General features: G+C 44.9%; 1 protein-coding gene and 1 long non-coding RNA gene across 3 annotated transcripts in view; one reads left to right on the top strand and one right to left on the bottom strand.

Annotated features, from left to right (window-relative positions):
- Positions 1-12,658, bottom strand: part of LOC119218936 (zinc fingers and homeoboxes protein 2-like) — a 42,989-nt gene that overhangs the window by 26,886 nt on the left and 3,445 nt on the right. Inside the window, exon 2 of one of the 2 annotated variants that reach the window (XM_037473735.2) lies at positions 2,472-2,579. The exons of the other annotated variant lie outside the window; for it this stretch is intronic. The gene's annotated coding sequence lies outside the window, so the exon portion shown is untranslated. The remainder of the gene's footprint in view (positions 1-2,471; positions 2,580-12,658) is intronic. 2 annotated transcript variants of the gene reach the window in all.
- Positions 8,305-9,965, top strand: LOC134107112 (uncharacterized). The gene is made up of 3 exons (XR_009942628.1): positions 8,305-8,702; positions 8,926-9,467; positions 9,547-9,965. It is a non-coding gene; the product is annotated as an uncharacterized LOC134107112 (long non-coding RNA).

Here is a 12,658-nt window from a genome sequence, read left to right as displayed (position 1 = left end):
TTTAACTAATATTTCTATATTATATTCCTCTACATCCGTGATATAAACACGAAGGCAATATGAGCAGAGAGCCACTGTGATCTTCTTAAGAGGGGACATGTTTGTTTTTGTGTATATATTCTTATTTGTATACATGTCAGAGTGGAACTGCAGTGCCTGGAAATAGAACTTAGTTATTTTACATCTTGTTGTTTTAATTGCACACTTTGTCGGGGTGGGGTTATCAGAGCGTCGCCATGGTTACGCCTTTGTTCCATATCATTGTTCCATAATGCAACCTGTGCTTGTGTTTAAAGCCACATGGAAACCACAAAACATTCCGGGAGCGAAATGATGTCGCTTCAAATTGTCTGTTCTTTCTTTTCTTAAAAGGATTAAGGTGATACACTGAATGGATTATGGATTAAATGCCACAGTGCTGCAAAAAACTCATGCCAAGTTTCAAAATACTTCACATATCTGTTATATTATCTTCGATAAAGTCGGTGTTCTTCATCAAGGAAAAAAAAGCTGAGTTTAAGAAGGGTTTTATTCATTATTGCATATATTATTTTTATATATAGATATATGGTCAAATCCATAAGGCCTTGGGATCATTTAAACTCAATGTTTTTTGTGGTAGACTTTGTACTATAAATATTCAAGTGTTTTTCTTTCTTCAACCTTAAGAGCCAACTCTGAAACCACCTGGTGAAGTTGTGTGTCTGCAGTTATTTGCGAGTTGTGTAATGAGAGAGTTCATCATTCACTGATCATTAGCACGAGGACAGCGCCGCTCGCTCTAAACTCTCCATCTCTGCTGCTACTTTAGCTCTTAAAAAGATGTCAAATCTGCACCTCACTAACCCCCCAAGAACAAATTCACTTTTAGAATTTTGAGGAATATCTCTCTTGAGTAGCACTTAACATAATTGAACACATGCGATGGGGAGGGGAGTGTGTGTGTGTGTGTGTGAGAGAGGGGGAGGGGGTCTACCTTCTTGAATTGAACAGTCTAGCACTCAGTACCAGAGAAGAACTTGACGCCATCATGGCCTCCTTCAGGTAAACCAGTGTCAGCGCCGAACTGCATTCTGGGTACAGCTCACCACGAGAGGACACTGCTGCGACGTCGGAAAGTTTGAGTTCCGTGCATTCAATGCAACTGGAGCGCGTTAACTACATTAAAGTTATTGTTGGTTATTTTGCCCCCGCCCCCCCCCTGTGTGTTTCCACGTTGGTTTCCAGTCTCAGACTCACACACAGCCTTGAACACATGGTGCTCATTGACTTGTGGAGGTCATCAGCGCACAGTGAAACCATTTCTCAACCTGGAGCCCCCCGCGACCAGGTTGTACAGCTGGGGGGGGGGGGGGGGGGGGGTGAGAAATTTAGACCGAACAAAAGAAGCGGAGTGTTGATGGGAAACAAAAAGAAACGGAGTGAAGTTCAGCAGCAAAAAGCAGAGAGCGCATGAATCTGCCCACACACACACCTCCTCCACAGGTGTGTGTTTTCAGGTTGAGTCATCATCTCCCACGTAGTCAATACCTCCACCAGCCCCCCCCCCCCTCCCCTCTCCATCGAGGTTCGGGACACCACGCAGCCTTTGTTTGCTCCAACGTTTGGATCCGCCGCACAATCACGACAAACAATCGTCCCGATAGTAAGTCATAAGAGAGCCCCCCCCCCCCCACCCCCTGTTGGAGCTTCATGGGGCTCATTCAACAAAGCAGGAGGAAAACAGAACCTCTGCCCAAGACCCGGTGGGCTGCCAACGGCCCCCCAGGCTGGACGAGAGCAGAAAGGAAGCCAGAAAAGCAAAGGCTGGATGTTTCTTTGCAGCAGAGATCTCACATGAAGGAAAGAGTTCAGGCCCTCTGGTTCCTACATGAGGTTTTATGCTCTGAGATGTGATCCAGGCTGCAGAGAGCAGGTGAATCTACATAACCGTGTGCAACCATTTGTGGAATCCGAGGGAAGGAAGTTAGTCGTACATTCCATAAGCCCAGCCTGATTCATGTCGGTCTAATTCGATTATATTTAAACCTTTTCAAGGAGCGGGTCCTTTAACGAGCATCTTCTGACGGGCAGGTTAATGATGAGCAGAACACAGAATCACACACACACACACGTTTTCGATCCTTTTAAATCAAACAGAGCAAAAATAAAACTGCTTGGTTCTAAGTAGCCATTTAGGAAATAAAGCGGCTTATGGGACTCCTCTACAGGAAGAGGAGCTTCACCTCACGACTGTCAGAAGACAGAAACCCAACATCAGTCATCCAAAGCCCATCGTCTCTCCACACAAACCATTCCTTTAACAGAGCTTCTCTTTTACCAAACTAAAAACCACAAACCTAATACAAATGAGCAGATTTACCCGCAGTCAAACAGGAAGTTCACTGGTGTGCATTTCAGAATAAAAAACCTCCCTGGACACAGAGAGACTACAACCACACCCAGAAGAAGCAATAAAAGCTGCGACTCACTGCACTTCCTCGGAGGGGGGGAGGGGCTTCACTGGGGGCTTGGTGGGCCTCCTCCAATCACTGTGCGTCCTCCTCCTTCTCCCTCAGGGCAGAGGCACTCTGGGTAATCTGGAAGCAGAGCGGGATGTTAGAGAGCGCGTGTGACAGCGTATGCGTAAATAAAAAGGAGCCCAACATGAACCTTAAAACCTGCACGGCAAAAAAGAGCTGTGGTTACCGTGGTAACATGTGCCAGAACGGGAGAGGAAAAGGATGACGTGTCAGAGGGAGAGGGGGGGGGGTGATTTTTCCTTGTTGTTAACTTCAACCGGTGTGTGTGTGTGTGTGTGTGTGTGTGTGTGTGTGTGTGTGTGTGTGTTTTGTTGATGCAATGTTACAGTTTCAACAACACGTACTGAAAATGTGACCTCAGTGCACAACTTTTAAAAATACACCAATGAGCAGAAAAGTTATAACCTGTATTGTGTGTCTGTGTGTGTGAGAGAGAGGGTCTGTGTGTGTGGGTCTGTGTGTGTGTGTCTGTGTGTGCCCTGCTGTCACAGACGTGTCTCTCATCAAACAAATCATCACGCAACACTGAGTGGTGGAAATTTTAATTATTGTTTGTGTAAAGGTGTGTTCACTCTTTACTTGCTTGGCTATGTTGTGTGTGTGTGTGTGTGTGTGTGTGTGCATAAATATAATTGCACACAGTTGAGTATTGTGTGGTTTTGCTTATGATACATATGTATGCACAACCTTTGTGTTACATTGCACTGACTTTTATTAACTTTGACCACATGACAATGTGTGTTTGACACACACACACACACACACACACACGTTTTATTTTTAAATGTTGGAGAATTTACTCTTTGTAAAACAAATTGTGGTTTATTGTTGCTGGTTTTCCCTGAATTGTGTCATTCCTGTCTCACTATTGTGTGGTGCCTGTGCAGCGTAGTAAAGAGGAATCCACCTGCTCGTAGGACTCATTTGAATTAATCTGACTAATAGGAAGCAGCTTCATGGGGACCGAGACAAACTAAATTCAAAACCAGTTCCACATAAAAAGTCAACGCCTCCCATTTCAAAATGACAGTTGGACCTGGTCAGCCTCTGAGGTGTAGAGATGACACAAAGGTGGTCATCTATACACTAAGCTACTACACGCGGTGTGTGTGTGTGTGTCCTTGGTGCGTTCCCCGCGGTGCGTTCGAGTGCTCGGATGCTACGTAGTTCATTCAAAGCTCTTCACACACATTTCACAGCGAGGTGAAACTGTGCGTTTGTTTTGGTGTTTTTTTTAAGGAGGGATTTGAAATGGGGAGTTTGAAGAAAGGAGTTGCGTTTACGTGGTTACTATGGCGATACGGCTGAGGGTCAAGATGTTTATACAAGTACGACCCTCTGAAATGCTTTTTTGCCGCGAGGCTCAATAAAAGAAAGAATATAAAATGGTATGAATAAATTAAAAAGGCTCCTGAAATGCATTAATTAAACTGATTTTAAAATGTGGTATAATTTGAAGAAGAATCGTCTTAAAGCCCGGAGAGGGGAATTGAAGCCTTGATCAATATCTACTTATCAGCTTCTTCAGCCCAAATACACAGCAACACAAAGGCTGCAAAATACACATTTTACAGATATGTGTCTTTCTGCTCTTTGCATCTTCAGTTCGAACGTCTTCGACTCCCGTTGAGATCATCCGGGCTCCTCTTCGTATTCTGCACACCTTAATTAGCGCTTACAAAGCAAACGAGCCGGTCGGCTCTGAATTAATTAGCATTGTGGTTTTAGAGTGAACGGCTGATTGTTTAAATCCTAGTTGGGTCACAAAAAACAAATGAGCTCAATTAAAGTCGGATTGTTAGTTTACCGGAGGCTACGAGTTCTTTACACGTCAAATGTGACCCGATTCTCAAAAACAACAAACAGGTCAACAGAAAGTAAATATCATGAATGCAGATCTACATCGACCTGTCCTTAACTTCAAGGTCATGATGACCATTCAAGGTCTCCTGCATCACACCACCTTCCTCCCAGCCGCGGCGTGTTTTTAATCAAGCGATTCATCTTGAAGAAAGAATAAAACACGATGCGTTCGAGTGCCGCGGTTTGTTTGGGCACCGAACCCATTTAGACGAGCAAGTATCATTATTATATTTAAAGAGAGCCGAGGGGAAACGAGCTGAATTAAAGAGTGGAGTCATCTCCACAAATGGGGGGGGGGGGGGGGGCAACATCACAGACTGCCTTGCTCAAAAGCACCCGGGGGGGCGGCTGAAGCGCCCTCCTGCTTCCTTATTATCCGCCACATGCAGAGAAGAGAAGCTGGATATTTAAAATCGATGAGGTCACCCCTCTTTTGAAAACAGTTTATTATAATTATAAAAAATATATAATATTTAAGTGTTCAATAAAAGCAGTAAAACTGATAGCATGACTTTAGCAATCAAAAGCTAGAAAGGATTCTTTAATAATGTGAGCACATGTATCTCGTCTTTTTATTGCTTTTTAATATTCATCATTACTTTTGGGTAATTCATTTTTTTTTAAATTAGTTTGGCTCTAATTGACTTTCTTTTATTGCATTTTAAGGCCTAAAAACTCAAACCATCATCAATCATTTGGTCTTAAAATGATTGTAGCTTTCGTCATAAGTATACAATAAACCAAAGTGATTATTTTACAAAATTAAAAAACATTTATTGATTTAAGAAAAAGAAAAGCAGAAAAACACGTTTTGTGGAAATTTTGTCTTCAAAAATGATTCTTCTGTTCATCGTCTAAAAGGAATAATCGTTTGGTTTTTAAAAAGAAAATGTGAAAATGAAAAAGAAAACCATGTGCCAACTTTTTCTAATCAATAAATTCACAAAATGCTTAACAATGGCTGTGGCTAAATAATAAAGACACCCCAGATTTCATTACAGGTCTGGACCCCCCAGTTATTGATGCAGGGTACCAGCGATGTGGTGCTGACTCAATATGTCAGGATGACCGGTTAATAACAGGCGCCCACAAAGAGAATCAAAAGAGAAAAATCTATAGCCTTCCCCACCTGCTGAGAAAGTAATAAAACCAGACACAACAGTGTGTGTGTGTGTGTGTGTGTTAAAACACACAAATATATAAAGAAAAGGAGAGTAAAAACATCTAATAAGAAGTTGTTGATTGTATTGCACACACACAACAACAACTTCTTATTAGATGTTTTTACTCTCCTTTTCTTTATATATTTGTGTGCTTTCACACACACACACACACACACACACACACACACACAGACACACACACACAAAAACCAAAAGGTCAGCTCCCGTCTGTACAAATTTATAATTCCATATTTTATTTTGAAATTACCACAATTTCAGTTGTGAGATTTTTTTCACTTAGAAGTGAAGGTGTTTGAAGTGTTAATCATGTAAATTGTTGCTATGGGATCATCTCGGGGGGGGGGGGGGGGGTTTAGACGTTAAACGTTATTTCACATTTTGACAATTGGCACCGATCACAAAAATGACTCGTTAGCAGCCGATCATCGTATCTGTGGAAAAAGATGCTTCCAATAACAGTTTCAAACATCAAATTGAAAGCAGTTAATATAACTCGGTTAAAATATATAATCATAATGTGTCAATGGAGTCATGACATTGTTGGCTACAACTTGAGCAAATTTTCTCACGTCCAAATTGGTTCATATTTTGGGTAACATTTGCCAAATACTCATTATTACTCCCGTTAGTAAATATCATGATTATGATATCATTCCTCATAGACGTCTATGGGAGCAGAGGAGTCGCCCCCTGCTGGTCACTACACAGAAGTAGAGTCATTTCCTCATAGACGTCTATGGGAGCAGAGGAGTCGCCCCCTGCTGGTCACTACACAGAAGTAGAGTCATTTCCTCATAGACGTCTATGGGAGCAGAGGAGTCGCCCCCTGCTGGTCACTACACAGAAGTAGAGTCATTTCCTCATAGACGTCTATGGGAGCAGAGGAGTCGCCCCCTGCTGGTCACTACCCAGAAGTAGAGTCATTTCCCCATAGACGTCTATGGGAGCAGAGGAGTTGGGGATATAACCCCCGAACAAGACCAGTGCAGGGAGGGGCCTCCTCGTGAGGTCAACAATCACATGGTAGAAAGGGGAGGAGTCATTCCTCCTCTATACTGTAGGTGTTTTTTAGCCTCCACATTACTTGTGCTTTTTTTCCCTCTCCATTCTAAATATTTGTATATCTTCCCCCCCCCCCCCCCTCCCCCTCCCTCTTTGCCAGGCAGGAAAGGCCAAGCAGCTGTGGCGGTTGCCGAGCAGTTCTCCATTAACTGAGGAATTATGCAAGCAGGAAATTCAAATAAGATGCAGATGGGTGGAGGAGCCAGACTCCAACCGAGTACCCCCCCCCCCCCCCCTCCAGCTGATGAGTAAAGACAAATAACCATTAACGCGTCAGAAGACCTCCTTGTTGCTGGGGGAGGGTCAGAGGGTAACTGTGTAAATGCGGGACATGTTTTCACAGCGTTTTGTCATCGTGAGAAATGACGCAGAAAACACAAAGTTGTAGGTTCAGACGTCTCATCATTCGTTATTTATTATCAACATTATTATTATTAAGTCAGTATAGTCTCATTACTGATCATTATTCATAAAAAGTACAATTGTGTATATACATTTTTAGATTTGATTCAAAAGTACAAATGGTCAACACTAAAATATTGTCCCCAAAGTTGGTCGAGGTCAAAAATGACAAGTTAACAAAGTAGAAAAATGTAATATTTACTCAATTCACAGCACATTAACGTTATAATGTTCTTGTTTTCACAGAGAGCCTGAACGCATCATAATGCAAGTGAAGAGAACCTCCTTCCGATTGGTTGTTTACAAAGTCACATGATCCATGATGTCACCACCACTGTTGAGGAGAAAACTTTATTCACGTGGGACCAGAATCATTTAAGCCTCCCTGCTGTCACTTTGTGTCGCTCGTCTCCATCTCTGCATTATGACAACCAGCCGGCGTCCCCGATGACGCGGCCAACTGACCCGCCTTACACACACCACCACCCCCCCCCGCAGGATGAGGTGGAGTCTATTAATAGTGTGAGCAGAAACCCGGCCTATAGCGACCTGCTTTTGATGTTCTGACGACGCCCACGTGTGTGTGTGTGTGTGTGTGTGTGAGAGACACGGTTACAGTGATGCTAACGAGAACTAACACACACACACACACACACAGAAGATGCAAAGGCAGCCAATTGGCCAAGAGTGTCAGTGGTCAGCCTACAGAGGCAAGCCAATCACAACGTGGCTCTGGTTCCCAGGGGGCGGGGCCATCCTTGATTTTGTGTTCTTGGCTCGGACTAGGCGCCGCATTCCTGCCCTGCGCTCCATTCCCGGGCTGGTGGCTGGGTTCAAGAGGTGAAGCAGGAAACTGTGGGTAACCAAGGAGGAGGACCTGGGGGGGGGGGGGGGGGGTTGGCAGAGGAGGTGCATGTTTGAAAACCTCAGGGAAAGGTAGGCGACCAGAGAAGAAAACACAGAACAGAGAGCCGAGTCGCTTCCTATAAGAACACGCTTCACCTCCTCCACACAACCGTCCTCAAGGACGTCCCCAGGACCTTCAGACTCCGTTTGGGACTTTAAGTCCAACGACTCCACAATGAACACCCTGCTTGTATTTCATGCTGCACCAGAGCAATGTGTGAATCCAAAGTCACTTTGAATTGAACCTGAGCTGCAGCTTACAGTCTCAAGATGCTTCATCTGTTCAAAGAGAAGGGGATTGTGGGTAATGTAGTGTGCAGGGGAGCAATATCCCCCAAATGTTCAAACTGCACAACCTAATCTGGTTCATCCAGCCCCTTTATCCGAAACAAATCTGCAGGTTATTCCACAAAGCAATGAAATAGATGTCCAAACACCACCTGACTACAAGTCACCTGCTTCAGGAGGACCAGTGTTTATCTGACTGCAGGTGAAAAGGTCATTTAACTTTCGAGAGGACGAGGAGAGGGACAAGAAAGGAGGTGAGGACAAAGGAGGGAGGAAGAGGAGTTCCGGTCGGGGTTAAAGCAGCTGGAGGTGGCTTTGGGTTTATCGGTGCAGATTTGAAACGTCTGCAGGGCAGGAAGTGATGTCTAAACAAGACGTCAGGAGACATCTGGTGATTCCAGAGACGTGTTTCCGGTTGTCGTGGTGACGCACGAGGAGGAATCGAGCCCCGTCCCGCCAAGGTCTGAAACTAGCGGTGAGTAATGTCAGATGTTTTAGTTCGACGTGTGCGGAACTTAAAATTAAAATATTAAGGTCCAGCTCATCTGGCACGATGACTTCCTGAGTGCAAATGGTGTTTTCATGTGAAAAGAGGCCATAAAACGCTAAATGATTTACACTCACACGCTGAGCCGTGAGACGCTCCTCGGATCTTTGAGGCTTTTCATTCGTCTGTTTTTACTGTTCCATCATTGAAGGACGGCGTCACGCCGAAATAGAAAGAACCACGATACCATGCTACAATCAAAGCAGTGACGCCACGTCACACTCATCAGATTAGGAATAAGGCCATCAGCTGATATCAACTCCTTATTTCCCACCATCGGCCCTCAGAGCCGAGAACCTCAGCAGGAAGCTGGTGGTTGTCGTGCAGAAGAAGAACGCTGCTTCCTCCTTCCCTGCATTAAACTGTAATAAGTACATTTGGATTAAAGCCTGGCAGCTCGTTAGCGTCTCTCAGGGACGCTGCAGCGGGAGAGATGGAGGCCGAGGGATCCAACAGAGCAGGATGGATCTGATCCAAGAAGATCACAAATGAAAACAAAGCAGCAATCTTCTCCTAAAACGCTAAGCGTTTGTTCCCATTTATATGTGAAAGAGTCACTAGGCTGAACAGGAAGTTACTTCCACAAAGAGACTTGAGGGGGAAGTAAATCTATCTCGCCAAATATTGCCCTGCAGGTCATTCCAAGAACAGCTGTTCCAGATGTTCAATTCCCTGTGTGTCACGTCCTAATAGGTGAGTACAGATGTGTTATTATAACAGGCCACCGTTGCTTGTGTGAGATTCATCATCATCATCTTTTTTTAATCCACAGTTAGTCAAAACTGAATGAAAAAAGGGCGTGTCAGCTGACCTGCAGCCAACATGGCCGCCAGAGGTGTGGATGACGCACCGCCACCGAGTCAACGGCAGCCACACATCGAGTTTGGTGCATTTCATGTTACACACACACACACACACGCACACACACACACTTTAGGGTGTCAATTGTGTATAGTTCTATGTATTGATGTGTGTTTTAGTACTGTAAAGTTCGTCGTTGCTGGAACACGACTTGAAGACAGCTTTGTGGGCAGTTTGGTTTCCTAAAAGAAAAACTACTGACAGGAGTAGGTGGGAGATATTGATTATCACTAATGAAATAATCAAATAATCACAACAGTAAAAAGATGAATAACCATAAAGCAGCTCTTTAATTCCTCTGCAGGCTGAACACAGGAATCTGGAGCCGAAGTTCTCTGGAGCCTGAACACATCTTCCTCTCCCGGGGGGGGGGGGGGGGGGTTAGAGTGTGTGTGTGTGTTTGTGGAGGGGGGGGGCAGGTGTGATTGCGAGGAAACGAATGAATATCAATGAGGGCAGCTGATGAAAAAGAGGCAGCCGCTCAATAAGCTTTCTCCGGGCAAATGAGGGTTTGGAACAAGGTTTAAATTAACGCTCCAGATGCAGGGGGGGGGGGGGCAGTTTGGGGGGGGGGGGGGGAATCACAGCAGGTTTTTGTTGCTGCTGCTGGTCACTCATGTGATGAGTAATTGAGAACGCACTCTGCAGGCTTTAATGACTAAATAAGCAGTCTCCTCTCTCTTCATGAATAAAATCCCATCTTGGTGGTTTAAGGGAAATAAATCTAAATAAAATAAACAGTGATAACAAACACAGCATCTGTTTCTGAAGTGTTTTCGCTCTAAAGATGAGATGTCACAAAAAGAAGCAGAAAAACAAAAGTGACACCTACTTTCAGCAGAGGACTGATGGCATAAAAATAAACTAATTGAAAAAACATTCAGCAAATTATGTGAATGATGTGAAAGCGACGGGGGGGGGTGGGGGGGGGGGTTCTATCCCCACCCTGCCGTTAGCGGGGTTTGTGCACCGTCTTCCAACAGAGACTTAAAAACACAAAGCAGTCCAAGAGAAACGCTCCAGAGACCAGACGTGATGAGAAGAAGCTCCTCACACTGTGAGCACTAAGAGGAACCTGCACTGTAAGGCGGCTTGGAGGAAGAGGGGGGGGGGGGCGTTTGGGAGTAAGGGGGAGGAGGACGAGGTGTCCACGGTTGTTGTTGTTTATCCGTCACGCGGCTCCCTGCAGGAGAGCTCTGTTCTTCTTACGACAGAAGTGAAGTCGCACTTGTATTTGCGTGCTACATTAATATTAATTACAGCTCTGAGCTGGTTTTCATCTCCTCAGCATTTGTCCCGTGTTCTTACGAGTGGAGTCATCGTCTTTGAAGGCTTCCTGACATTAGGACGTACACTAGAGACAATTTACGCCATTCTCCAAGGAGTCAACGCTGATCTCTGGGTATTTTATTCACCAGTATTCAATAGCCTTAAATTTTCCACCTCCTCTTGCTAAAAACAAAAGTCACACAATTACAAGCGTGTACGTTGGATCCAGGGAAATGACCTCTCATAACCTCTAACATGTTGTGTATGTTCCAGTTATACTTTAAGCGAGCAGAACAATATTTGACCTTTTATGACACTTATTTACGTGCTGACAAACAGTTTAAGTGGGTTCTGAGGCTGATGGAAGCATTCGGTTTGACATCAGCAGATACAGAATTACTTCAGGCTGCTTATTTCATTCCCTACGGCACATATTTATTTCACTGTAACCGGTTGAAAAGTATTTGGTGGTCTGTTTGAGTCTAAATGGACCATCATTCACTAAATGAACATCATGCTGCATTGAAGAAGACTTGAAACTAGAGACTGAGACCATAAACTCATGTTTACAATGTTTACTGAGGGAATAAATCAAGAGAGAAGTAGAGTCATTTCCTCATAGACGTCTATGGGAGCAGAGGAGTCGCCCCCTGCTGGTCACTACACAGAAGTAGAGTCATTTCCTCATAGACGTCTATGGGACCAGAGGAGTCGCCCCCTGCTGGTCACTACACAGAAGTAGAGTAATTTCCTCATAGACGTCTATGGGAGCAGAGGAGTCGCCCCCTGCTGGTCACTACACAGAAGTAGAGTAATTTCCTCATAGACGTCTATGGGAGCAGAGGAGTCGCCCCCTGCTGGTCACTACACAGAAGTAGAGTCATTTCCTCATAAACGTCTATGGGAGCAGAGGAGTCGCCCCCTGCTGGTCACTACACAGAAGTAGTCATTTCCTCATAGAAGTCTATGGGAGCAGAGGAGTTGCCCCCTGCTGGTCACTACACAGAAGTAGAGTCATTTCCTCATAGACGTCAATGGCAGCAGAGGAGTCGCCCCCTGCTGGTCACTACACAGAAGTAGAGTCATTTCCTCATAGACGTCTATGGGAGCAGAGGAGTCGCCCCCTGCTGGTCACTACACAGAAGTAGAGTCATTTCCTCATAGACGTCTATGGGAGCAGAGGAGTCGCCCCCTGCTGGTCACTACACAGAAGTAGAGTCATTTCCTCATAGACGTCTATGGGAGCAGAGGAGTCGCCCCCTGCTGGTCACTACACAGAAGTAGAGTCATTTCCTCATAGACGTCTATGGGAGCAGAGGAGTCGCCCCCTGCTGGTCACTACACAGAAGTAGAGTCATTTCCTCATAGACGTCTATGGGAGCAGAGGAGTCGCCCCCTGCTGGTCACTACACAGAAATAGAGTCATTTCCTCATAGACGTCTATGGGAGCAGAGGAGTCGCCCCCTGCTGGTCACTCACAGACTGACAGAGAGGATCCCACTTGCTTCGCTGCCTGTGAATATATTAAAAGCTTTTATTGAAAAAGTGTTGCATCGCTATGAAATGATGTGAAACATTGGCGTATTGATGAATACTAAAGCCCCTCAAACTGGATTTCGGAGGGCGATGTGGATACAGAACAGTTGGAGATGGATTTCTAAGTTAGTAATCCCTTGTTACCAACCCTTACTGCAGCATCACCTCCTGCATGGCCGACTCACCACGCACTGGAAGACAAACACATTACGATTCAA

The sequence above is a fragment of the Pungitius pungitius genome, chromosome 17, assembly GCF_949316345.1.
Source record: "Pungitius pungitius chromosome 17, fPunPun2.1, whole genome shotgun sequence".
NCBI classification, from domain to species: Eukaryota; Metazoa; Chordata; class Actinopteri; order Perciformes; family Gasterosteidae; genus Pungitius; species Pungitius pungitius.
This window is presented reverse-complemented; position numbering and strand designations above follow the sequence as displayed.